Source organism: Lonchura striata, chromosome 15 (genome assembly GCF_050655825.1).
Source record: "Lonchura striata isolate lonStrDom1 chromosome 15, ASM5065582v1, whole genome shotgun sequence".
NCBI classification, from domain to species: domain Eukaryota; kingdom Metazoa; phylum Chordata; class Aves; order Passeriformes; family Estrildidae; genus Lonchura; species Lonchura striata.
Window position 1 is genome coordinate 10,633,070 of NC_140717.1, and position 12,876 is coordinate 10,645,945.

A 12,876-nucleotide genomic window follows, 5' to 3' on the forward strand; every position below is an offset into this window, starting at 1 on the left:
GGAGTGAAACAACAGCTTGCTTCCATGCGAAGGGAGAGGAACAACCTACCCCTCAGCAATCAAATGGGCAGCAAGCAAAGATGCCCTTGAAAGGGTTTTCTTCCCCTCTTGTGCATGTGTTCCTGGCAGCCCCGCATAGCAGAGGGCAGGGGTTCAGGCAGAAATGCAATCATGCCACTGCTGCTTCAGATTGCACATCTGATAAAAGATTAACAGTCAAGTCCCCTTGCTGACCTTACAATATGAGAACTGCTGCTGTTTTGTCGATTATTTTTTCTCATGAGGGTGGTCTAGCACTGGAGCTGGGGCCCAGGGGGCTTGGGGGAATCTCCATCCTCAGGGATACTCAAGCTGACTTTGTGGTTGCTGTGGTGCTGTATCTGTTCTGGTTCAAAGCTGACTTTTCAAACAGGGCATGGCATTGAAGGGAGCCTCTGAGGTAAACAGAACTATAAAGCAGTGATGTCGATAATTTTGCATAAAAATTGCATTATTCCCCCTCCTCATATACCTGTGTATTCATGACTTTGAGTCAAAGCTTTATGGCAGGTTTACACTAACACAGAAAATCTGAATGCTGTGAACACACAAGTATCCAATTGCTTTCTAGTTTGGGTGTCAGGCTACCAAAAAAAAAAAAAAAACCAACCCAAAAACCTAAAAACAACTAGTAATGTAACACAAAAAGCATTGTACTTGAAATGACTAACTAGATTAATTTAACTTGTAATTTGTGCTGGGTACCATCAAAGTAGCAAAAGTGTTGTTAATCTTCCGGCTCTGAATAAGTGTCTGCTAGCAGGGAGGTGTGAGGGAGCGAGATGCCTATTAAACCCTTTTAATTAAGTGAAAGTGTCAGTATTACCCAAGGAGAAAGTGCTGCCTTCTATTCTCTCTCCCAAGTGTGTCTGCTTGAAGGCAAGGCCCTGTGTGCCCCAGCCCTGCTGGAGCTGCAGGAGCCCAGGGCTGCTGCTGCAGGGGTGTTGGCAGGGTGTGGTGTCCAAAGTGGTTCATGTTTGGGGTCTGGCTGGGTGCTGAGCCCCAGGTGTGCTGCAGGGAACATCAGCAGGCTCAGAGAGGCAGCGAGGCTGGTGCCAGGTGTCCCCAGCTCCCCACAGGTGCTGCGGGATGGGATCTTTGTTCTCTGCTGCTGCTCTCCTTCCTGCTAAGCTCCTCATCTCCCTGGCACTGATAGTGAGACAGAGGGGAAACTTAAGAAGGTAAAAATCTATTTGAATTTAAGTAAAATGTGCCACTTTGAGCTTGCTAAATATGCTGTTTAGTCTAGTGACTGCAGCTCTAGAAAACTATCCCAGCTAAAGAGAAAATGCAAATTTCAAGAAAGACTCCTCAGACCTTAAAACAGACAGGGCAGAGTAACCTAAGAGTTCTTTCTGTACTTTCTGACAAAAACTAAATACAAGTGTAACTAGTTATAAGTGTAATGTAAAATCAGCAAAATGAATATGCATTAACCTATAGTAAAATTCTATGCATATAGAAATTAATAAGAATAATAAAAAAAGATCAGGAGTTCTCAGAGGTGTGCATGTCCTTTAAAGGGCAGTGAGTCCTGACATGCATCCACAGCACTGTGAATAAACACACCCATTCCCTACAAATCTTTATTAAAATTGTAGAGTTTAATTTTTCATCAGCAAGATGGAGATCTTTATTATCCTGCTGCTGTGCTTCTTCCTGCTACGCTGCTCGTCTCCCTAGCACTGATAGGCAGAAGAATGACATTTTCTACTCTCCAAAATACTCAATATTAACAAACAGACAAGAATTTAGGGCCTTCCTCACACAGCCCCATCGATTAAAAAGGGCTGCATGCCTGTAACAAGAATTGGAACCAAACCTACAGGAAGTGACTGGATGGGAAGTTGCCTTCCTCTTCCTCACTGCCTGTGTGTTTGTGGGAGAAGACTGATGCTTCTGCCTAGTTTTATAACCCTGTCTGCGTCTAACCAGCATTTTTGCCACAGCAGCAACTCTTTTTTTTTTTTTTTTACTAATTTACAGCATATATAAATTGGAGGATTAATAACATCATGACCTAGCAAATTTCTTAGTGAATACCTTTGCTGCATGTCAGCTGGGTGCACCAGGGCTCATGGTGGCCCTTGCACAGCATCTTCCTCGTGGGGAAGAATAGTCCCCTTGGCTGTTGTGTGTTTTGCTACAAGCAACCAAACAACTCAAGGACCTTAATTTTGCAATCTTTACTCTCACAGTTAGCTTTGTAATTAAAATTAGTCCGACAGAGTAAAAAAAACTCCAACAACAAACAAACAGAACAAACAAAGAAAAAAACAAACAAGACACAACTCAAACCCAAGCTGAGCCAACCCAGCCCTCCAACAAAATAAACTGTTACTTTTACATAGGACTTATTTTTAACTGTATTTTCATTTTGCTAAAATGTCTGGCAAAACTATTTGCTTGTCAGTAAATTGCTAAAAAGTTGTTCTCTGCTGGCAGAATGAATTTACTTGTGTGTGTGTATTTAAAAAAAAAAACATTTAGAGAGAAAAGTTGTGATTTTTAATAAAAACTTTTTAACTGAAGTTTTTCTCATTACAAACACCTGTAAACTTTGAGAGTTCTTGATTGCTGAACAGATTTATCAGGCTTAGAGTCTACTCATGTGAGTGGAGTAGAGGTCAGAGGGTCAGGTTTTCCTATGTGTATCTCTCCTTCCCACAGGAAGCAATACCTTTAAGGCTTGTGCCCAACTGGGCAAGATCTGAGTAGGACTATTTGTGCTGTTATGGGAAAAAAAAAACCCAAAAAACACGTTGAGAGTTAATTTGAGTTATAATAATCCCAGTAATCACTGGATTTATTGCCCAGGAAAACTTCAGGCGTTTCAGTCTCTGCATTGGGCCAAACGCTGAGCTCACGGTTGTGGGGCTTTGCTGCTTTGTACCGACAGGCAGGTGCTAATCATTGCCATCCAGCTGAGCCACAATTTGCTGGCCTCTTCTGTAAAACATTCCAGCTTCTCTCAGTGCCCTCCTGTATGCTCTGCTTTACAAGGAAACTGTAAATTGCAATTAAAGCAGCACGCAGTGTATTATTTTCTTAGCTGATAGGGTTGTTTTATGGGGGGAGCATTAACGAGAGATGCTGGGGGTGGTGGCTCGTGGTGTCCTGCCCTTCTGTGCCTCGGGTTGTGCACAGAGAGGAACATGCAGCCCTCATTGATAATCGGGCTGCAAAGGGCTCTGCTGAGTAATTGCAGCATTAGTCTCTTCTAAATGAAGCTTCAAAGTAATTTCAGCTTTTTATAATTACAGAGCCAGCGGACTGTAACAATTTCCAAATGTTTTGGAGCTGATTTTAAAGCTGATGTGCAACCTGTAGTTAAGTCTCAAAGACCCAGATCCTTTGCTTTTACAGAAAACCCTGTTGGGGAAATCTTCAGTGATGCGTGTAAGATTTACACTGACCACAAATTGGCCTGGACAAAGTGGAACCACCAAATGGGTTGGGGAAAAAGAGGGAGAGGAGTGCAGAGAGGATACACAGACATGAGCAGAGTTTTGATATTAGGAATACTATATTGACAATTTTGATGCAGGCTTAATTAGAAAAAAATGTATTTTCCCCCTTCCTTTTTATGTATCTCAGTGGATGATTTTGAAGCAAAGACCATTCCATTGGCTAAAACCCCTCATTTTTTAGGAGGCTTGGGTGGCTTAGGAGGTTTCTGTGCTCCATATGTAAAGGAGAGCTTGTGGATCAGGGCTTCAGAGGTAGTGAAATGCTTATAGCTGGTGATGAGTACCTTCAGGGTATTCTCAAAAGCACCTGGACATGTTGACTCACTCATTCTTGGTATTTGTGCATAAATAAACCTGAAAACTGGCCCTGAGGGACGCAGAGGGTGGCCATCACCTCAGTTGTCTCATTGTGGTGACCTAGGCTTAATGTCTTTCCCAGTAAAGCTTTTCATGGCTGAATGTAAAGCTGGATATATTCATGCACTTGACATTCATCCAGTGAACAACCCTCAGCTGCTTTTCAGGGATGTAAGGCTTCAATTACCACATCTAGGACTATAAAAAATAGATTGTGATCGCCATTGTTTCTCAAACTGCCTGAGAACTGTAGGAAATATTCTGGGAGAGAGCTTAGGAACCATTAGAAGAATACCTGGAAAAGAAGGGGGGAAAAATGATGTAACTGATTCTGGCCTGGCAGCTATTTAAATTAAGAGTCTGACATGTGGTGTGGGGAGGGAATGGAGGAGGTTCCTGGACAGCTCAAGGGAAGGAGATCAAGTTAAAAATCTTTGCATTGGAAATAAAACATAGGAGTGGGACAAAGGAGTAACAGAAATGGCAGATGACTGCAGAACGAAGTACAACTAGCAAAAATTTGTTTTCTTCCCATTTTGAGGGTATTTTAGCAGGGCAGTGCTGCTGAGCTCTATTTCTCCTGCTTTGTGCACAACACCTTGAAAATCACGTGTGAAGTGCCTTTGCCTCCTTCTCTTCCAGTCTTCCTTGCCTACTGCATCATCTTGAGATTGGAACTCAGGGATATCATCCTGCTTCTCTGTGTGTATTTTCAATGTGGAAAGAAACGTTTATTGGAAGCAAGACTCTTACTTAAAATAGGAGAGAGAGCAGAGAATTTTTATCCTTTCATGAAGTTGATCCAAACCTTCAAAGTGTTTTGGTAATTGTGTTTATGGCTAAAAGATTGATTATTTAAGTCTGTGCTAGAGTATACTTTTTGGTATGAAGTAATGGCTCATGACAAACCAGTTCAGGAATGCTTTTGAGTTTTTCAGGAATTTTTTTAAGCTGGATGAGGAGGGAAGAGTGTGAGGCACTAAGTTTAGCATTTCAAAACATCTGGATCTACTCTATGGTTTATTTTTTAATGTGTTTTCCATGAGTCTAGTTAAACAACCACATGGCTTGATGGCAAAATGAATGCAAGTGTAGTGTTTGGAAAGGGACCCTGGATGAAAATTCTCTTGCTAACTACAGTCAAGTATATGCTCTTGTTTCTGGTTAGGTTGTGTGGATTCAGAGAGAGCCCATCTTGGCTGCTGCTGCTCCTTTCCACTGCCAAAAGCTGCTGAACATAAAGCAGGCAAAGGAAGTACTAAATTACAGAACACCTAATCTTTAGTCCTTTGTTTAATCTCAAATGAGTCTCCCAGATCTCATAACTAGAAATGATGCCAGCACACAAGGCCAAGCACAAGATGCTCCAGAACCTGCACTGGAGCAGAGGGTCTCCTGTGGCTGCAGGGGCAGGAGCAGAGGGGGATGATTCTGAAAATGCCTTTTTTAGTTTTTTAGCTTGTGCTGTCACAGTGCTGCTGAGAGCTGTGCTTCTGATGGGCTGCCAACACACCAGCAAAGTGCAGCTAGTAATGGTCCCTGCTTAGCTGCTATTAATTTTGGGCACACTGAAAGATTTTGGGTTTTTTTTTTATTTTGTTAGTATTAAAACAGACATGGTTGTGTTGCTGTGAAATTGCTCACTGCTGATAGACTCTGTCAGAGGTAAGGACCTAACTTTGTTCTGCTTGCAGGTGATCTTTAGTCATTGCTCTTTGTGCTTCCCCTTGACATCCTTTTTCTCACATCCATTTCCCCCCTTTTCCCTCTTCCAAGCATGTGTTTTTCTTCTGCTGCTGCTTTCATCTGGGCCCAAATGCTATTGAGGCCCTGATGCTGCACTTGTGTCAGGAGAGTGGGGCTGGCTGAGGTACAGCTGGGGGCAGCTCTTGGGGACTGTGGGGTCCACATCCATGAGAAATTTAGAGCCTTCCCTCTTTTTATACCATTCCCTAAAAATCCCTGTCACTCATTGCCATTCTGTCTTAACAGTGACATGTGGTGGCAGCAGGGTGTAACAGAGGCAGTGTCACTTTCTCCTGCAGACGTGTGAACACCTCAGAGGTTTCAGTGCATCTCCTGTCCCTGCCCTGCTCTCTGAGGGTTTTGTTGACTCAACCCCACAGAGTTGGGCACAGGCCAGTGCAGGCTGAGCATGCAGAAAGGCATGTAGGCAAGAGGTAATGCCCTTTACAAGTTAAAGATAGGGTTATTTTGGTTTTACAGCATATGGCACTAAAAATTCTTATTCTACTGATATTATTGCAACAAATTATTCTCTCTGTTCTTTTTTTGGGTGATGCTGGTTCTCTCAATCATCTTCTTCATTGTGTGCACGTTCACACACGTGCAAAACCACTGCAAGTGCTTCTGTCAAAAATCCTACCAGCTAAAAAGTGTGAGTAGCTGTTGGGTGCAACTTGGGTTTCTTTGTATCTCAATATGATTTGTAGAGGTCATTCTGAAAGACGTGTATTTGCCCAAAAAGACTGAAATTGTGTTGAATTGATATGTAGAGAATTGATCCCTTGCAAAATGTTTGCAGGAAGGATTGGGTGGCAGGCTATGTGCAGGCAGCAAAGGGAAAAGATTAATTCTTCAGGAAGGAGAGAATGGAGCACCAAAGGAACAAAACAAAGACTGTTGAGGGAGAGGTGGGTGGCAGAAGGGTAGAGAAATTCATGTGTTGATACCCTAAAATAAGTATTCTGAAGTATCTACTGTGCTTCAGGGTTGCAGTCAGTCTATATGCCTGGAAAATAAGGGATATTGGTGTGCAGATGAAAAAAGGATGCTGGAGATGGAGCCAAGGATGGTGCTATTTGTCTTCAGTGACTTGTACAGATTCTTGAGCTGAGGAGTTATAAGGGTTAACCACTCTGTGTATTAAGGCTACAAAAAGCTTTTCAACCAGGAACATAAATTACTGAAGCTGCTATTCACAAAGACACATATGAGACATAAAACAACTGCCACAGCTTTTCACATGTCTTATTGTACTTCATCTCATGGTGATGACTGGAGTGCTCTGGGACTACTTTTCAAAGTATTCTCCTTTGTATCTCAAGAATACACAATGGCTCAGCCTTGACATCCATCTTCATATGTAAGGAGAGTGATAGGTCACCAGTGACACAGCTGTAAACATGTTATCAAGCATCTTCTGATTGCTTCCAAACAAGTGTTCTTGTCCTGCATAAAACAGCATTTAGATGTTCCCTTCCTGATTATCTTACTAGATTTTTATTTACTCTGAATTATAGCAAACACAATCACTATACACTTTTTTCTACTTTGTGATTTGCAGGGAGTCAGTGTTTCCAGTGACTGCTGGATTCTCTCATTCCCAGGAGGGCTCTGCTCTGAAGTGAATATGCAAAAATCACAGTTCTAGAGAGCTGCTGAGGCCCAGATCTGGAGGGATAATACTCAACAAACCAGACACTCACGCACTTCTGTCCTCTCTGTTTAGAAGCAGCCAGATGCTGCCATGGTCTTTACCAAGTCGAACTGAACAAACAAGGAATTAAACTTGCTGGATCAGGACTTTTTGTTCCCTTCCTAGTTGCCATCTAGCAGAGCAATCACCAGCTTGCCAGCCTTCTGCCTGTCTTGCATTTATGGCTGGGAAGTTGCAAAGCTGGTGTGTGTGTGTGTTTATGCAAAACTTCTGACCATCAAGCTGAGATCTGCTGGAAAATGACTTCTGGGAAACCTTATGCTAAGAAGAAAAATATCTTAGTGAGTTTAATATTTAGCACTCAGCTAAAGAGCTCATAGCTCCCCTCCTGCCTCTGAGCTGAAAAGAAGCCCAGTCTCCTGTGGAAAGTGAAGGTAAAAGGCGGGGCTGGGCTGCTGTTTGTGCTGTGGCAGACGGTTCTGTCTGCTTGGGTTTGTATCAGCAGACACAAATTGTTGCCTTCACCTCTGGGTGTTTATCTCCTCTGTGCAGGCTGTGTTTGTGTTCCCTGGCAGGGCTGACAGGAGCAGGGTTTGGAGCAGGTTGGCTCTGGAGCCCTGCCTGGGGCAGGGATGGGCTCTGGGGGTGCCCAGCTGGGTCAGACCCAGACCTGCAGTGCTGGGAGGGGGACAGGGACATGAGCAGGGAACACTTGTGTGTCAATATTTGCTTTCTCAGACCAGGAGCTCGGCAAGAAACTGGTCTCAGAGCACATATAAACATCCAGCCCTTGCAGCTCTGAGGCTGGTTGGGTCCAGCAATGCCCAATTGTGCTTGTACTAATATTAAATATAAAAGTAGGGTTTTGCCAGCCTCATCCCTCAGGCTAGCCCTGTTTTTTAACAGCTCTGCAGTGAACTGTCCTTCCCCAACACCCTTTTTTTTTTTCCCCTTACCATAAAGTAAATCAAAACTGGGGTTAGCCACAGTTAAGTGACCATGAAATGCTCAGAGCTAATCCTAAGCCCTGGTCCTTTCAGGCTTCAGCCCTGCCATGACTCTGTAGCAATCTCTTCTAGCTCTGCAGTTTTCAAAATTACCTTACTCATGTCCAAACCCAGGATCACCAGAGGTGCATTTACCCCTCCACCATCAGTTCCCTCAGTCAGCTTCTGTGTATCTGCATGAACCAGAAACAAATCTCCCTCTTCCACTGTTTGCCCCAAGTTTTCCTTTCTCTGAAGTATGGCAACACCTGCTGACACAGATACACATCCCACATTTTGAGTCCACGGATGCAGCAGTGAACTGCAGCTTCCCCAGCCCCAGTGCTCAGATTCAGAACCCAGTGTGAGCATGGACAAATGACCTCTCCCTGCACTGCAAAATAAGCTTTTTATCTTTAATATTATTTCCTGTCTTATGTGCTGATATGGCTCAGGCACAAACTGAACTCCTAAATGTTGACACATTGCAAGGGTCAGTATGAAATCTGTGTTAGTCCTCATCCTGGAGAGATTAGCTACTTGTTCACATTGGTAACTCATCTACAATTTTGGGTGGCAGAGCTGATTTTGTGGGTTTCTGCTCAGAGAGACCCAGTTTCCAGCACATTTACCATGCCCTGCAATGCTCAGTGGTGAATTCGGCCTGTTTCTCCTAATATTTGATGACACTGGTGTTTGAGGATGAAAACCCCTGGGGGATGTTGTCTTGCTTTCACTCAAGTACACAACCAGAGGATACAAAAAATTGGTAAACTCTTGCTCTAGCTCTTGTTTGGAGTTTTGTGCTGCTGCCTGGGAGGTGTTTAAAGCTGGCTCATGTTGAGATGAGGCAGCACAGTGGTGGTGTGGGATAGGAAGGCTTTTTCTTTTTCTCTTGCACAGTCAGATGCTCCTGTCTGCAGGGGTGGCTGGTTCTCCAGGAGGATGATGAGGGATCATTGTGAGGAGCTTCTAAGAAGGCCACTGAGTTAATGATCACACAGCTGTAAAAGCCAGGGAGCATTTCCATCGTGCTGAGCACTGAGCTGAGGTGGCTTTTGGAACAGGCACAGCTGGTAGTATGAGAACATGATGAAAATAAACAAGGTCTTGCATGGAGATTTGGTTAGGGAGTTGAAAGTCAATTCACCCACAATTCATCTGCTGCATTTGTGACAGGGGAATAAAGTAAAATAACTTGAGAGAGAGCTTAGGGTCATTTTTTTTTTTCTGGGCTAAAGAGATTAAATCAGAAGACTACACCTTTCATGGAAGGCAGTCAAGCTCTTTTTCATCAAACATTTGGATGTCAACATGAGCAGCTTGAGCCTATGTAAGATTATAGACTTTTTCACGTGTCAGTCAAAATATCCTGGGGAGAAAAATGTCACATTCTTCCTCTGTGTTACTGGCACTCATGTTTTGTAAAACACATAGCTTTTTATTTAAAATAGATCTGCAGATAAAAAAGCTGAACAGAAAATATCAGGAAGTTGGCTGGTCTCTAGAAGAGATGCCTGCTGAGAATGTAAAATTAATTTGCTGCATGTGAAAAATGCTGGCAGTGGGGACAGATGACAGGGAAGGTGTCTGAAAGAGAACAGCATGGGTATGTCTTCTCTCCTTGCAAAGCAAAATAGTCCAGTTCTGTTCACAAAGGACTGTTTCTGAGGTAAGCTGTTAACCTGATCTTTGTTCCTTTCACATGGTTTACTCCCTTGCTGGTCTCTTCTAGCACAAAACATTTGTGTTTATCTTACATAAAGACAGAACAGGCAGAGGTCTTGGTGTTTGTGAATGGCAGGTGCCTCCCTCAGTTGATGGATGATATTGCTGGTCTCTCTAAGATGCTCAGGGCCTCTGGGTGATGTGTTTGCCATGTTTCCCCCCACAGAAGAACTGTTCTGACTTGGTTCAGAGATCCATCTTAACAGAAGCAGAAAAAACCAGGCTGTTCTTGGGGTGAATTATTTGTTCCTCCAATTAAATAAACTGAACATTTTTTTCACGTGTGAGAAAATCAGGTAAGGTGTTGAGGAGCACAGCAGAACCAGCACTGACCCTTCCTGTCAGCTCTGGCTGTGACATCTCGAGTGCCCTGTTCCTCTTGCTGCATTTGCCCCAGGTGAAGGACTCTGCTGTGCAGGATCTCTCAGATGTGGTTTGGCTCCATGGTGTTTGGTGGGAGAGGATAAAGATGTGTCTCCATCTCTGTGGTGCTCAGCTGAATTTCACTTCTGGGCTGTGCAGCAGGCCCTGATTTTCCTGCTCTGCACCAGACTGACGCACAGAAAATGTGGAGAGAGATGGGTGCTTAATTGCCAATTTGAAACAAGAAGGAGTAAGGAAAAGTACATCCCTGTTTTGTTTTCAGAGGATTTGAGGTGCATGCTTCAACCTAGCTCCACCATTGGCACTTGTGGGGTCTGGCCTGGAGGCAGGGAACCAGGAGATCCAAACTGTACTTTCAGGATCCTTAAGCCTTCTGGGTTGAACTGAACATTGCTTGAAATTGATTGTTAAATCGGGGACTGTGGGCGTAGCTCATTCCATTATAATCCCCACAAATTGCTTTGTAATCGAAAGCTTTTGTTCCAGTGTCAAGTGGTTAAGCACCAAGTAAGAAGATCTATTTTACAAGACTAGACAAGATCTGACAGACAGCGGAAACTTAACTTTCAACAAATATAACAATCAACATGAGAGAACCAAAAGGTCCTCATTAAGCACTGCTGTTCTTAATTAATTGGTCCTTCAGATTTACTTCTTTAAAGCTGCTAACAGCCTTAAGCCTTTCCTAGATTAATTACAAAAGACGAGCAAATCACAATAATTAGTTTAGCCTCAGGCTCTTGCCAGGCCTCTGACCTATGTGTGTAGGTTTGCTCCATGCCGAGTAGACTGGGGGATGCAATTTGCCTTCTTGTCTTGTTTCTGAATCAGAATTTCTGGCAGGAAGTGGTTTTTTTTAAAATTTTATTTTCTTCAGTTGTTGGAAAGTGTAATTTTCCTTCCCCTGATAGATTCTTGTCACTTAGTTTAAAATGATCCCTGTGCTGTAACGACTCCCACTTGGGCTGGAAACCCTCCTTCACCAACAACAGCTCAGTCAGCAGTGATGACTTTCAAGGCTTGTAATTCTTGGCTTATGGGCCTACAGACTCGGGGAAGTATCATTAAAAATGAATCATGCTGCTCCCCTGGGGATGTGCCTGCTTCCCGGGATGCATGTTAATGGGAATCCACCACCCCTCCCCTGCTGCACAGGGCTGCTAAGCCACCGGGCTGCTGCAGGAATGGATTGCACAGAGCACCACGTGCGCTGTGCCTGTTGATGTAGGGACAGAGATTCTGTGTGTGCCCAGAGAGCAGAGCCAGGGCTGCACCCAGCACTGCTGCTCCCGAGGTCCTTCCTGCTCTGAGCCACCCTTTCATCTGCAACTCAGGCTTTTGGGGCTGTCCCTATTCCCTCCATCCTCCCATTTCAGCTGTCACCCACCTTGATCTGGGTGAGTGGTCACAGTGTCAAGTGAAAGTTTTCTTGTGCCTCAGTTTCTCTGTCTGTAGAATAGCATGGTACCATCCCTTGGAGATGAGCTACATGTCTTGACTCACTCATTCTGTAAATTGCTTTGAGATCTTAGGCTGATGAGGAGATAAGGGGAAATTATTGCAGTTTGTGCTCTTGATTAGATAATCATCTGCTTAATTTCCTGTGAGTTCAATGAGGCACCTAAGAATTATGCTAAACTGTGGTTTAAGAAGTGACATCATCCCAGTGCTGTACTGTTTGACAAAACTGAGTGTAGCCATGGATAACCACTAAAAAATGCTGTTCTAAGATAATCATCTGTGCCTCTCCACGATGCCCTTCCCAGCAGTGCAGTGAAATGGGAGCTCCTGGGCTGAGGGCACATGGTGCCTCCACCAGCCTCAGCCCAGGAGCAGAGTGCAGCTTTGCTGCCAAGAGGAGAACCCACTGCAAAGGTTTTTTCTAAGCACAGCAGTGCTGTGTTAGCATGATGTACTGCTGGACATTTTCTTCCTGAAAATGAAGGGAGCATAAATTTTTCATTGAAGCTTTTGTGTTCCCTCTTCCCACTTACCTGCCCTCTGTCTCACTGCTGCTAGATGCAGGTTTAAAAGGTGTATTTATATTTATTTTTTATTTTTAATGCTCTTAAGGTGTCTTATTTCAGGCCAGAACAGACACAGATGAGCTCCTGTGTGCTGAACTGCTGGGCATTGCTTTATTGCTACCTGGAAGCTGTAGAGTAGCATCAGCTCACTGCTGTGCCCCAGCTAATAAATCTGTGCTAGTTTTTTGCTAAAAAAAAAATCCCATCTGCTCTGTCAAAAGTATACAAACCAGTGATCTTCTTTCACCTTAAATAGTGAGTAGCTACACTGAGGCGACTTCCCATTTGGAAGAGGCTTTGCTCACTCCAGGACAGTTGGTATCAGTAATGCCACAGAGACATCAGGAGGGAGTCACAACCCAGGCTGGCTGCTCCCCCTCCCTCAGGCTCCACAGTGAAAATCCTGGCCAACACAGTTAATCCATTTCCCTTTTATTGCTCTGACAAAAAGAAAAGGATCCTTATCTCTCTAAACTAGAAGTGGA